We start from the raw sequence: 14,961 nt of genomic DNA, 5'->3' as shown, positions 1-14,961 counted from the left end.
AATGGGTCACGAGGGCTCTGACCTAGAGAGTGGTGTCATCCATTTATGAATTCAAAACATGCAGAGAGTTCTGGAAGTTGGTGGACTGTGAAAGATGGGACCCCACTGTGGGGTTCCTTGAGGGCTGTGTTTTTCTCTGGGCCCTGACTGTTACTGCCCTTCTCTGCCTCCTGTTGCCAGGAGAGGCGCTGTGCTTCTGCTCTGCCCCGCCCTTCCTGCCAGGTGGACTCAGTCCTTTCAAACCCTGACCAAAACACTTCCTTCTTCTCAACTTCATTCTCAGAAACAAATTAAGATGGGAATCTCCTGCCAGACAGTAGGGCTGTTGCTCTGACTACTTAACAGTGTGGTTCTTAGGACTTTGGAGTTGGTTTGCAGATTGAATTTGGAATCCCTCAGAAAGTCAAAGGAGGTCAGAACTCTCATCCTGTGGAGCATGTGTGCTATTAGAAGGGGCAGGTGGCAGGGTCTCTAACAGAGCAAGGAAGGAGGAGGCAGGAGGAGGCAGTGCTAATGCAGAGATGATATGTGTGGGTGTGGGTGTGGGGACAGATCTGCCTGTGGGACCGGTGTTCATCATGACCTGGGAGGGAATTTTTGAGACTTGTGACAAAATTTCCCAAGAGGATATCTAGAGAAAGTGTTGGTAAAGTTCCTCTTGTGCAAAGTCCTTGGGGCATGATCTTACCTGTGTTCTGTGGACTGCCAGATATCTGGGATTTGCTGAGTTGCATCTTTGAGAAGGGGTCTGAAGAAAAGATTCTCACTTGAGGGATTTTTGTATGCTTCCAGTTGTGGATCTTGAACTCATGGCTGTGTGCTTCCCCTAACCTTGTTCTAGGTAAGGGCTAGTGTGCCACTTGAGCCACAGTTCACTTCCTACTTTTGGAAAATGAGAATCCCACAGAATTTTCTGTCAGTGCTGGTTTCAAACCATGATTCTGAGACTTCAGCCTCCTGAGTAGGTAGGAGGATAGGCAGGATCTACACTACTGACTTTGATAGTGATTTTCTTTGTCACTTGTTGGGCTGGAACTCCGGGCTTAAGCACTGTCCCTGAACTTTTCCACCCAAAGCTAGTGCTAGAGCACTTTGAGCCACAATTGCACTTCTGGCATAACTCACCAACCCTGACATTTTCTTTCCGAGTTCTGGGACTTGAACTCAGAGCCTGTCCCTGAGCTTCTTTGTCCAAGGCTAGTACTCCACTCCTTGAGCCACGGGGCAACTTCCACCTTTTTCTATGTGGTAGGAGGAATCAAATCCAGGGCTGCATACATGTTAGCAAGCATTCTACAATTAAGCCACATTTCAAATCTCTGACATTTTTTTAAGTGGAAGGAGATGTTTAATGAAGATGAACACAGAGGATAAACATAGAAATGTCCCAGGGCATAGTTTTAATCTATCCAGGCCTGTAGTTTCCAAATATGACCTCACGATGGCGATATAACTCCAGCTTTTTGTTGTAGGTGTTTGTTATCAATTTAGAACTATATAAATAAGTGCTGAAGCCTGGCTCCGGTGGATCATGCCCAGTATCCTAGCTACTCAGCAGGCTGAGATCTGAGAATCACCATTCAAAACCAGTCCAGGAAGAAAAGTCCACGAGACACATCTCGAAGGAACTATAAGAAAATCCAAGTACTGCTGTGGTTCAAAGTGGTAGAACATTAACCTGAGCAAAAGAGCTCAGGGTTGGCCCCCAGACCATGAGTTCAAGCTTCAGAACAGATGGAGGAAAAAAAACCCAAAACAAACAAAAAACCTACAATACTTCTGAGGCAGGAAGATGTCAGCTTTGGTACTTGAAAACCTTTGGAGGGCAGGGAAGGTGGCTCAGTGGTAGAGCGCTTGCTTTGCATGCCTGAGGCCCTGTGTTCGATTCCTCAGCACCACATAAGCAAAACAAAAAATCCAGAAGTTGCACTGTGGCTCAAGTGGTAGAGTGCTAGCCTTGAGCTGAAGAACTGAGGGACAGCACCCAGGCCCAGAGTTCAGTCCCCATGACCCGACCCAAGAAAAAAGAAAACCTTTGGATAAATACAGCCCTTTCAAGGAATAGGTATCCATTGCTTTGTATATGGCTGGTATTACGCTCAGTTTTTCTCATCAATTGAAATTTGTGCAATTTTGGGCAGTCTGTTGGCCTTAAGCCAATTTGGAGGTACAAGGTTGTATTGTGCTTCCCCAGAAAATTCACACAGGAAATAACAAATAGATGAGACCCCTTTTCAGTAAGTGGGTTTGGATCCCAGTCTGGTCGACTCCAGTTCATACTCTCAATAGGTGCAGTAGCCCCGTGGGTGGTAAAATCATTATTTAAAGCGTTTTATTTGGTGGGATGGGGGGAAGTCCAGTCGTGGGCCTGAACTCTGGGCCTGGGCACAGTCCCTCAGCTCTTCTGCTCATGGCTAGCACTCTACCACTTGAGCCACAGTGCCACTTCCGGCTTTTTTTCCCTGCTTATGTGGTGCTGAGGAATCGAACGAACCCAGGGCATCATGCATTCAAGGCAATTCTCTACCACTGAGCCACCTTCCCATCCCTCAAAGCTTTTCCTGACATCTAATTTATTGATAGGACTAAAACATTCAGGTCTGAGCTAAGTGCTGGTGGCTCACATCACTAATTCTAGTTACCTAGGAGGCTGAGATCTGAAGATTGTGGTTAGGAATCAGCCGGGTAAGGAAGTCCTGAAGAGTGGAAGTGGCGGGGAGGCGAGGGCGAGGGCCGTGGGCATCTGAAGTCAGCGGGAACCGACCTGCCGCCTAGGCAGAGGAAGGCATCAGTGGCCACAGTGAAAGTGAAGCTGGCATCTGCCCCTCAACAGAACTGCAAAGCTGGCAACCAGGGCTGTGCGGGAGCCGCGACGCTAGAGGGCGCCACCTGCCCTTTGAAGGCCAGGCCGCGGAGGGGCGGTGTTTCTGGAGCTGGAACTCAGGTGTCCAGCTTGCTAGGCTGGTGCTCTCCCCCTTGACACTCACGTGCAGTCCTATTATATATTCGTGTAATTGTTGAGAAAGAGTCTCTTCAACTTTTCTGGTCAGGCTGGTCTCAAACGTTGATACCTCTGCACTCAGCCTGCTGAGTAGTTAGCTTTATAATCCTGACAACCAACCAGGGGCTGGTGGCTCACAGCTGTCATCCTAGGCATTCAGGAGGTTCAGATCTGAGGTTTGTGATTCAGCCCTGAAAAGAAAGGCTATGATCTCCAATAAAGTACTAGAAAAAGCTGAGGTAGACTGTGGTATAAGTGTAGACTGCTAGCCTAGCCTTGAGCCAAAGAAGATCAGGCACAGTGCCAAGGCCCTCAGTTCAAGCCCCAGGAAGGAGAAAATATATAGTAATGCAAATAAAATAGTACAATTTATGCTATATTAATACTATTGAAGTGAAATATAATATGATTAATTTTTATAATACTGTGAATTAGTTAATGCTGATGGATTAAAAAGGTTTTATGTGAAGCATATCTTACTGAGATTACTAAGAAAAATATGCACCAGCTACACACAGCTGGCTCACACTTGGAATCCTAGCTACTGAGGAGGCTGAGATGTGAGGATCATAGTTCAAAGCCAGCATGGGCAGTAAAATCTGAGAGATTTCATCTTCAAGTAACCAGTAAAAAGGCTGGGCTCGACTTGTGGCTCTAGTAGTAGAGTGCCAGCTAGGCAAGCAAGCTCAGTTTGTAAGAAGCCCTAGGTTCAAGACAGATGGAGAGAGAGAGAGGAGGGAGAGATAAAGACACTGACAGAGTCACAGAGAAAGATAAGTAAAAGATCTCCTCTTACCTCCTGTTTTAGTGAAATGTGTCAGCCTTTGCTGCCTTGAGTAGACATCATGCTGTGAGATGTCAGCATGGAAGCAGGGGCAGCTTTACTTAGCTGGCTCTGGGCTTGGCAGAACTTTCACCCAGACTCAGGGCAGATCCTGAGTCAGTGTGGTACAGCAGGTGTGATGGCACATGCCTGTAATCCCAGCTCTGGGGATATGCAAATTATCCAACACACCAGATTCAATTGCTGAGTCTCTAATCCTTAACCCTACTTGTCTCAGGGCCAAAGAGCAACCAACTAGATGTTCCTTAAACCTGACAGCTACAGAGGATTCACACAGGCTCATTCCAACCAGTTCCTTGCCCTTCTCTTCCTTCTTTTTTTTTTTTTTTTCTGTTTTGATGGCTGGAGGTTGTCCTGGACTTGAACTGAGGGCCTGGACGCTGTCTCTGAGCTTTTGTACTCAAGGCTAGCGCTCTCATTTTGAGCCACAGCACCACTTCTCTTCCTAAAAACCCAAGCAGTTCAACAGTTTTAACTCTGCCCATTCATGAACATGGGAGGTCTTTCCCATCAACTCCTTTTGTTTCATAGTAGAGGTCTTTCTTCTTCTTGGTTAGGTTTATTGGTAGGAATTTTAATATAAAAAAGAGTTGGAGGCTGTGAATGTTGCTTAGTGGTAGAGTACTTGCCTAGCATGCATGAAGCTTTGGTACAACACAGTACCACATACATAGAAAAAGCCGGAAGTGGCACTGTGGCTGAAGTAGTAGAGTGCTAGCCTTGAGAAAAAGAAGAAGAAGAAGATGGGAGAGGAGGAGGAGGAGGAGGAGGAGGAGGAGGAGGAGGAGGAGGAAGAAGAGGAGGAAGAGGAGGAGGAGGAAGAAGAGGAGGAAGAGGAGGAGGAGGAGGAGGAGGAGGAGGAGAAGGAAGCAGGAGCAGCAGCTCAACCACAGAGCCCAAGCCCTGAATTCAAACCTCAGGTCTGAAAAAAAAAATTCAGGGGCCAGTGGCTCACTCCTATATTCTAGGTACTCAGGAGGCAAGGTCTGAGGATCATGGTTTAAGGCCAGCCAGGGCAGGAAAGTCCCTAAGTCTCTATTCTCCAATAAGCACCAGAAAACCAGAAATGAACTGTGGCTCAAGTGTTAGAGTGCTTGCCTTGAGCTGAAGAGCTCAGAGACAGCGCTCAGGCCCACAGTTCAAGCACCACAACCAACCAAGAAAAAAAAAAGACTTCAGTTCTTCAGATTCAACACCAAGGCTACACTCTCTGTAATCCTGAAGATGGGGCAGGATGGCTGAGATGGGCTGAGCTGCTGTTGTCTTCACATCCACAACTTGTGTTTCATCAGCAATCATCTCTCTCAAGACTGCAGGAAACGTTAGGACAGGACACTGTGCCTTCAGGAGCAAAGTCATTGTGTTTGACATGACACATCAGTGTTCTCTGACCTACAAAAAATAAAAGGAGAGGCTGGGAAGGTGGCTCAGTGGTAGAGCGCTTGCCTTGCATGCCTGAGGCCCTGGGTTAGATTCCTCAGCACCACATAAGCAAAAAGAAGAAAGCCGGAAGTGGCGCTGCGGCTTAAGTGGTAGAGCGCTAGCCTTGAGCTGAAGAGCTGAGGGACAGCGTCCAGGCCCAGAGTTCAAGCCCCACAACTGAACCCCCCCAAAAAAAAATAAATAAATGAAAAAAATAAAAAATAATAATAAAAGGAAAAAGAAAACAAAAAATACTTAAAAGGAAATTCTCCCATTACAAACTGACAAATGTTAAACACTGTCATAGTGGCATGAATCAAGGAGTGGAGAAAGAGATCCCTGCTTAATACAAATGCCTTCATTCCCGGTCATCCACAGCTACTTTTGTGACCACATACAGAGAATGAATTAGCTAAGATGCACCATAATATTTAGTAGGGCCTTTGCTCTGCCTCTGTGTCCTGTCCACGGTGGCTGGTGAGTCACAGGGGATTCAGCAGCTGCTGCAGGCTGAGATGCATGCCATGCAGAAGGTGTCCAAGGCCCACAAACTAAAGAACCAAAGGGTAAGGCAGGCCAGAGGGAAGCCCAGGCTGAAATGGCACAGCACGGCCTGCAGAGGGAGGTAGAGTTCAAGGCCAAGGAAGCTGGGCACTGGGATCCCATGGCAGTTGCAGCAGTCAGGAGGAGGAGACCAAGGAGAAGAAAAGCATCCTCTAGAATGACTTCCAGCAGAACAGGGAGCAAGTTCTAGAACACCTCTTAGCCTTTGTGTGTGACATCCAATCAGAAATCCGCAAGCACTGTCACATCCATGGATAGGACAGGAGAAGCTCCTTTCTGTGGGTGGTGGGTAGACGCCCTCTGCTCTGTTCTGGGAGACATTCCATCATTTCTGGACGCTGTAGCAGGTCCCTGCACTGTTTGCAGAGTAGCCAGTCTAGGTTCTTTGTATAAATTTGGTATTTATCCAAAGGGTCATCTTTTTGCCTCTTATTTCTCAGGGATTCAATGAGTATATGTTGTCTGTTTTCCTAGGCCTTTCAGTTCAAGCAATGGGTGTCACTTTTTCTTTCTTAGCTCTTAATAGGATCAAACCAAAAAGTATAATGCTATGAAGAAAGAAGGGATCAAGGAATGTTTTCCCTCACACCTTCTAAATAGTCAGGGGCTTTATCTATACAAAAGTAGTAAGTGGTGATTTGTAACAGGTACAAAGCAGCAGCCAGCCTTAAACAGTCTATTCTGGGTAAGTGTTAGAACAATAAGTACTAATGTACTTGTTTAAGCTGCTGTTAGTTTACCTTAATAAAAATGACTAGATGGTAGGACTTAAGAACTTAATACCAGAGGGGCGGGAGGATTGGGTGAGGGGGCAGGGGGAGCTTGGGAAGGGATGTGAAGGGTAAACAAAGGAGGAGGCTGCAATGCTTGATAAGAAATGTACTCATTATCTTGCCCATGTAATTGTAACCCCTCTGTACAGTATGTTCACAAAAAAAGAAAAGAAAAGAAAAGAACGTATTACCAGGCTGGGAAGGTGGCTTAGTGGTAGAGTGCTTGCCTTGCATGCATGAGACCCTGGGTTCGATTCCTCAGTACCACATAAGCAAAAAAGAAAAAAGCTGGAAGTAGTGCTGTGGCTCAAGTGGTAGAGCGCTAGCCTTGAGTTGAAGAGCTGAAGGACAGCACCCAAGCCCAGAATTTAGGCCCCACGACCGGACCTCCTCCCCTCCAAAAAAGAACTTATTACATAGTACTGAATCATTTAAGAGTAAAACCTATGAGGATGTGGCTTAGTGGTAGAGTGCTTACAGAGCTAGCATGCATGAAGCCCTGGATTTCATTCCTCAGTGCTACATAAAAAGAAAAGCCTATACATGGTGCTGTGGCTCAAGTGCTAGAGTGCTAGCCTTGAGCAAAAGACACTCTGGGACAGTGCTCAATCCCTGAGTTCCAGCCCCCAGGACTGGCTACACACACACACACACACACACACACACACACACACACACACACACACACACTTTGTAGACTTGAGGACAAGTGTCCTTAGCACATCACAAAAAATATATTGAAACCAAGCCCCAATCCTAGCTACTCAGGCGGTTGAGATCTGGGGATTGTGGCTCAAAGTCAACTAGGGCAGTAAAGCCCAGTAGATACTTTTTTTTTTTTTTGGGTCCAGTCATGGGGCCTGAACTCTGGGCCTGGGCGCTGTCCCTCAGCTCTTCAGCTCAAGGCTAGCACTCTACCACTTGAGCCACAGTGCCACCTCCAGCTTTTTTCTTTTTGCTTATGTGGTGCTGAGGAATCGAACCCAGGGCCTTGAGCATGCAAGGCAAGCGCTCTACCACTGAGCCACCTTTCCAGCCCCCAAGCCCAGGAGATTCTTCTGTCTAATTAACCACAAAAAGCTGTGTGGTTCAAGTGGTAGGGTATTAGCCTTAAAATAAAAAATAAGGCAGAGCACCAGTGGCTCACGCATATAATCCCAGCTACTCAGGAGGCTGAGATCTGAGGATCATGGTTCAAACCCAGCCTGGGGGCTGGGAATGTGGCTTAGTTGTAGAGTGCTTGCCTAGCATGCATGAAGCCCTGAGTTTGATTCTTCAGTAACACATAAACAGAAAAAGCTGGAAGTGGCGCTGTGGATCAAGTGGTAGAGTGCTAGCCTTTAGCAAAAGAAGCTCAGGGACAGTACCCAGGCACTGAGTTCAATCCCCAGGATGTGGGGGGGGGGGAAGAACTCCTGTATAGGGGGTGTGGGTGGTAGGGGTGGGGGGATGGGAGGGCAGGGAGGATAAGGGAAACAAGAAGGAGGCAACAATGCATAATAAGAAATGTACTGGGAAGTGGCGCTGTAGCTCAAGTGGTAGAGCGCTTGCCTTGAGCTGAAGAGCTGAGGGACAGCGCCCAGGCCCAGAGTTCAAGCCCCACGACCGACAAAAAAACAAAACAAAACAAAACAAAACAAAAGAAATGTACTCATGGGGCTGGGAAGGTGGCTCAGTGGTAGAGTGCTTGTCTTGCATGCATGAGAACCTGGGTTCGATTCCTCAGCACCACATAAGCAGAAAAAGCTGGAAGTGGCGCTTTGACTCAAGGGGTAGGGCGCTAAGGACAGTGCTCAGGCCCAGAGTTCAGGTCCCATGACCTACCAAAAAAGAAAGAAAGAAAGAAAGAAAGAAAGAAATGTACTCATTACCTTGCTCATGTAATTGTAACCCCCTTTTTGTATGGCATTTTCACAATAAATAATAACTTAAAAAAAAAAAGTCAGCCCGAGCAGGAAAGTTGTGAGACTCTTATCTCCAATAAAGCACTAAAAAACCTGAAGTGGCACTGTGGCTCAGGCAGTAGAGTGCTCACCTTGAGCTAAAGAGCGCATGGACAGCACCCAAGCCCAGAGTTCAAGCCCCATGACTGACAAAAATATAAAAATAAAAATAAAGCTCTGAGACAGCACTCAAAATCTTAATTCAAGCACCAGGATCAACACCAAGATAGACTGATAGATAGCTCCACAAAAGCAAGACTTGTCAGTAGAATATGGGCCTGGTCCTGAACTTAAACTCAGAGCCTGCGAGCTGTCCCTGAGGTTTTTTTCTCTTAAAGCCAGTGCAGTTAGGAGGTTGGGAATAAGCAATATGCTTGAAGCAATATGCCTTGGCCTTACAGCCATCTTGGTGCCTTGCTGGGCACAGGGGCTTTCCACACAGCTCTGAAACACTCGAGGTGATAGAGGACATTCTTTGGATTACACAGGTGTCCTGAGTTGCTAAGCTCCAGGAAAGTCTTCCTTCCCTTAGATAATTGTCTTTGCTTCTTTTTCACACCTTTATTACATTTAAGTGTCTTCATCTGGTTATCTTTGTTTCTGTACACTACTTTTGTTAGGATAAATTCCTCACAACTTATGTGGATTTGATCATATAAGCTTTGTGCTAGCTGCATTTGCAGCTGCTGGTCTTTGTGAAAGAGTCTATCAGCAGTCTACCTGCTCTCCAATAAAGACTCCTAATTGAGCCTCTTAAATAGTGGCTTCTGTGTTTCTTGACCTGAGTTCCCTCACAACACTAGTACTCTACTACTTAAGCTACAGCACCACTTCTGACTTTTTGGTAGTTCATGGAAGATACCAGTCTCACAGACTGAACCTTGTTCCTTAGACTCACTAGGATTTCCTGAGTCACTAGGATTCCAGGCATAAGCCACTAGCAACAGGTACAAAGAGATATTTTCTTACTTTCTTTTTTATTTCTTTTGGTCCAGGAAATTGAACACAGGGCCTGAGAACTGTCCCTGAGATCTTTTGCTCAAGGCTATTGCTCTACCACTCTGAGCCATAGTACTACTTCCAGTTTTCTGGCAGATAATTGGGGATAAGAATCTAACAGACTGCCGGGCGCTGGTGGCTCACGCCTGTAATCCTAGCTACTCAGGAGGCTGAGATCTGAGGATTGCGGTTCAAAGCCAGCCCGGGCAGGAGAGACCGTGAGACTCCTATCTCCAATAAACCACCAGAAAACCGGAAGTGGCGCTGTAGCTCAAGTGGTAGAGCGCTCGCCTTGAGCTAAAGAGCTGAGGGACAGCGCCCAAGCCCAGAGTTCAAGCCCCACGACCGATAATAAAAAAAAAAAGAATCTAACAGACTTTCCTGCCTGGCTGGCTTTGAACCTCTATCCTCAGATTGAAGGCAATTGGTGGCGAATGCCCACCAGAAGTGGCTAATTAGACGTTCTAAACATAATACGTCTACAACTATAAAGTGCTACTCTTCATAGCATTTACCTTTTGAGAGAGTCTGCCAGTCTCCAAAGGATAAAAGCAAAGAGTAGAGTCAGATAATACATGCACAGAAACCCACATTGTAAAGGGTATAGAGTTTTGCAGCACAGCAAGAAGAAGACTTTGGTTCCTTTACACTGCATACAAATGGTTTGAATTCAGTGGAGTATCTCTGTGTCCACTGTCTGGCTATCCTGCCATATTCTGCTCTGTTGGTCAAATACTGAGTGACTGTGCTTCCAACCACATTATCTGCAAGGCTGTAGTGTATCAGAAGGGAACAAGACGCAGCTAACCCTGTATACATGTGTAAGGATGTTGGGTCTGAGCGCTCCCTGGCTCTTGACTGCTGTTGCAGTGTTAGATTCTGGTGTGGAAAGTAACCTTTGGTGGTTTAAGCAGATAATCTGATGGAAAAAACAAACAAAATATCAGCTTCTCACACAGAACCTGGTGGATCAATATAATTGATTCAATTACAAATGTCATCTCCTTTTGGGTCAGCAATGCAGTTAGCATGAGGAGCAAGGGACATTTGGGCTAGCTCCTTCTCACTTCTTTGTGCCATCTTTTTTTTTTTTTTTTTTTTTTTGGGTCAATCGTGAGACCTGAACTTTGGGCCTGGGCATTGTCCCTCAGCTCTTCAGCTCAAGGCTAGCCCTCTACCACTTGAGCCACAGCGCCACTTCCAGCTTTTTGCTTTTTGCTTTTTGCTTATGTTGTGCTGAGGAATCGAACCCAGGGCCTCTGGCTTGCAAGGCAAGTGCTCTACCACTGAGCCACCTTCCCAGCCCTCTTTGTGCCATCTTTCCCACAGTTTTTCTTCTAACAAGCTTCCTTCTGACCCTTATGATGTTCCTGTCTTGCTGGAATGCTCTTGCCAGACACAAGGACCAAGGCCAACTCATCTACCCTATGCATTGCACTGGAGTAGGGATGAAGTATGTCTTTCCTTGATTTGGATGACCTGAAAGGTAACAGATATTGGTACTGTGGTGTGCACATTGGTATTTCTGAGATCTCTTCTTATGTGTCACTTGCCTTGCATCCAACAAGTCTGTCAGGAAAGAGCTTAAGGTTTGAATGAGCAATGAGAGTGAGAGGCAGGAGGTTTTATTAAAGCAAACCTTGGAGGGACTTAGCCCTGGCTAAGTGACTTGCAGCTACCAGCTACAAGTTTTCATGGAGATAAGCAGGTGTGTGTGTGTGTGTGTGTGTGTGTGTGTGTGTGTGTGTGCGTGCAGCTGATGAGAGGGGGTTGCTGCTGCTTGGCATGTGTATGTGTCTGTAAACAGACAGGAAACTGGAACCCATTGGTGACAAGTGACAAATGCTTAATGGGTTTAGGACAGTGAGGCCTGGTGTCAAAGCTGTTCCTTGTTCCCATCACTGAAGAAGCCTACTCCTCACCGAGAAGCACTCTTCCATGGCATGGACTCAGCTTACTTTTTCACACTCCATATTAGATGGCAGAAGTTTTTTTTTTTTTTTTTTTTTTTTTTTTTTGGTCGGTCGTGGGGCTTGAACTCTGGGCTTGGGCGCTGACCCTCAGCTCTTCAGCTCAAGATGAGTGCTCTACCACTTGAGCTACAACGCTACTTCCGGTTTTCTGGTGGTTTGTTGGAGATAAGAGTCCCACAGTCTTTCCTACCCGGGCTGGCTTTGAACCACGATCCTCAGATCTCAGCCTCCTGACTTGCTAGGATTACAGGCATGAGCCACCAGTGCCCGGCTAGGATTGGAGTCTTAACATAAAAATTGGCCAGCCCGGACAGGAAAGTCCATGAGACTCTTATCACCACTTCCAGAAAACTGCAAGTGGCGCTGTGGCTCAAGTGGTAGAGTGCTCTCCTTGAGCTGAAGAGCTGAGGGACAGCGCCCAGGCACAGAGCCCAGGTGCCATAACTAACATCCCCCCCCCACACACACACACACTCAAAAAAGTTATTCTCCCTTGTAGAGCCAACAGTTTCGTGGAAAAGCAGAAGACAAACATTAAAACATTATTGAGGGCTGGGAATGTGGCTCAGTGGTAGAGTGCTTGCCTTGCATGCATGAGGCCCTGGGTTCGATTCCTCAGCACCACATAAGCAAAAAGAAAAAAGCCAGAAGTGGAGCTGTGGCTCAAGTGGTAGAGCGCTAGCCTTGAGCTGAAAAGCTGAGGGACAGTACCCAGGCCCAGAGTTCAGGCCCCCAACTGGACCCAAAAAACAAAAACAAAAATTAGAAAAAAACTATTAAGAGGTTTTTGGCTCTGAGTACTAGAAACTGAATCAAGCTAGCTTAAGGGAAAGGAATTCTCGAGACAAAGGGTGAGTGGCTGTGTTGGGGATACCTCCCAGAGATGGTCGCAGGAACAGTTTGGTGTATAAGCAGCCTCCTAGAACCCAGCCCTGGCGATGATGAGGCAGCGTGAGCTGTGGAATGTCAACATCCTGTCTATTACAGAACTCACACCTGTCCAGTTCTACATTTTCCTTATGAAGAAGAGTTTCTCTTTGCAAGTAAGCTCTTCAGATTTTAGGGTGGTATACCTCAAAATATCACAGAACCAACTAGACACTGTGGGCTCACACCTATAATCAGACTGCAGTCTGAGGATGAAGATTTGAAGCCAGCCAGATTTGCAGACAAATCTGAGACTCTTACCTACAATTAACCAGCAAAAATGTGGCACTGGATGTATGGCTCAAGTGGTAGAGTGCCAGCTGTGAGTGACAAAGCCAAGTGGATTCTCTCCACGTTGGTGCCATTCCAAAGTTCAGAGCCAATCAGAATAGGAAAACCATGATATTCTAGATTGCAAATTAATCAGCAAAATAGCCAAAAGTGCAGCTGTGGCTCAATTGGCAGTGTGGTAGCCTTCAGCAAAATAGCTGAGAGACAGCACCCAGGGCCTGAAACTAGCACCAACACACAAAACCACACAAGACTAATAAACAATTGTTTCTGTTAACATGAAAAAACTTATTAGAATTATAAACAATTGAAGGATTTATTGTTATGTTAAAGGTGAGCGCACAGCGGTTACAGTTTCAGAAGTCAGGTGAAGAGAACATTTCTTTTTGGACAATGTCAGCCCTTCTCTTGCTTTCCCAGTTTTTCCCTTGTGGCCTCACCCACTAGTTGTATAGTTTATTTTTCACATGCACATCTAGTGCATAGCACTGCTGCATTTGTTCATCCTCTGTGCCTCCATTTTTGTCAAGTCATGTATTTATTTATATTTGCTGGTCTTTGGACCAGGCATGGTCCATGAGCTTCTGTTGCTCAAGGCTAGTGCTCTCTCTAACATTTGAGCCACAGCACCACTTCTGGTTTTTTGAGTAGTTCATTGGAGATAAGAGGGCTGGTATGCTTGCCTAGCATGCATGAAGCTCTGGGTTGGATTCCTCAGTACCACATACCCAGAAAAAGCAAGGAGTGGTGCTGTGGCTCAAGTGGTAGAGTGCTAGCCTAGAGTAAAAGAACTCAGGGTCAGTGCCCAGGCCCTGAGTCAAAGCCACAGGACTGGCAAAAAAAAAAGAAAAAAGAAAAATGTCTCCCAGTTTCCTGAACCAACTGATTTCCAACTGGGATTCTGAGATCTCTGATCCCTGAGTAACCAGGATTAAAATCATGAGCCACTAGGAGCAGGAAAACTTAAGCTTTTTGTTTGTTTGTTCCTGTCTTGGGGCTTGATGAACTCAGGGTCTGAGCTCTGTCCCTGAACTTCTTTTTGTTCAAGGTTAGCATTGTACTACTTGATCCATAGTGCTACTTCTGGCTTTTTCTTTTTATGTGGAACTAAGGAATTGAACCCAGGGCTTCATGCATGCTAGGCCAGCACTCTCCCACTGAGCCACATTCCTAGCCCCAAGTCAAGTATTTTGAAGGCCTGTTGTTGTTTTGGTCAAGGGGATTGAGCTCAGACCTGGTTGCTGTCCCTGAGCATTTATACTCAAAGCTAGCACTCCATCATCTAGAATCCCAGCACCACTTCCCAGTTTCTGGTAGTTAATTGGAGATAAGAGTCTCAGGGACCTTCCTGCCCTGGCTGGCTTTGAACCTCTATCCTCATATTTTTGCTTCCCAAGTAGAGAGGGTTACAGGGCATGAGCCATTAGCTTTAAAGACTGTTTCATGGGCTGGGAAGGTGGGTCAATGGTAGATTGCTTGCCTTGCATGCATGAGTCTCTGGGTTCGATTCCTCAGCACCACATTAAGAAAAAAGCCGGAAGTGGTGCTGTGGCTCAAGTGGTAGAGCGCTAGACTTGAGCTGAAGAGCTGAGGGACAGCACCCAGGCCCAGAGTTCAGGCCCCACAACTGGACCAAAAAAAAAAAAAAAAAGACTGTTTCATGGGCTGAGAAGGTGGCTCAGTGGTAGATCACTTGCTTTGCATGCATGAGGCCCTGGGTTCAATTCCTCAGCACCACATATGAAGAAAAAGCTGGAAGTGGTGCTGTGGCTCAAGTACTAGAGTGCTAACTTGACTTGAGCTAAAGCACCTAAGGACACAGTGCCCAGGCCCAGACTTCAGGACCGCGACTGAAACCCCCCCACCCCCAGCCAAAAAAAAAGAAAAAAAAATACTTTCATATCTAGAAGTGATTATTTTGGCCAGTCTTGGGCCTTGAACTCAGGGCCTGGACACCGTCCCTGAGCTTCGTTAGCTCAAGGCTAGTTAGCACTCTACCACTCGAACTACAGCACCACTTCCAGCTTTTTCTTCACATGTGGTGCTGAGGAATGGAACGCAGAGTTTCAAACATGCTAGGCAAGCACTCTACCACTACACCGTATTCCCAGCCCTAACAGTGAATACTGACAAAACCCAAGTGATACAAATACCTTTGGGGTCAGCATGAATGTATGAGTGTGCAGAGATCAGAGAAGCAAACTCTCAGAGAACCTCTAACTTT

General features: G+C 46.3%; 1 pseudogene; it reads left to right on the top strand.

Moving 5' to 3' along the window:
- The first annotated feature begins 3,864 nt into the window (after window positions 1-3,864).
- On the top strand, window positions 3,865-6,423 carry LOC138827931 (V-type proton ATPase subunit G 1 pseudogene; annotated as a pseudogene).
- Window positions 6,424-14,961: the final 8,538 nt, after the last annotated feature.

This window comes from Dipodomys merriami, unplaced genomic scaffold, assembly GCF_024711535.1.
Source record: "Dipodomys merriami isolate MVZ:Mamm:240054 unplaced genomic scaffold, mDipMer1.0.p SCAF_16, whole genome shotgun sequence".
NCBI lineage: Eukaryota > Metazoa > Chordata > Mammalia > Rodentia > Heteromyidae > Dipodomys > Dipodomys merriami.
The sequence above is the reverse complement of the archived record's forward strand: the minus strand, read 5'-3'. Positions and strand labels throughout refer to the sequence as shown.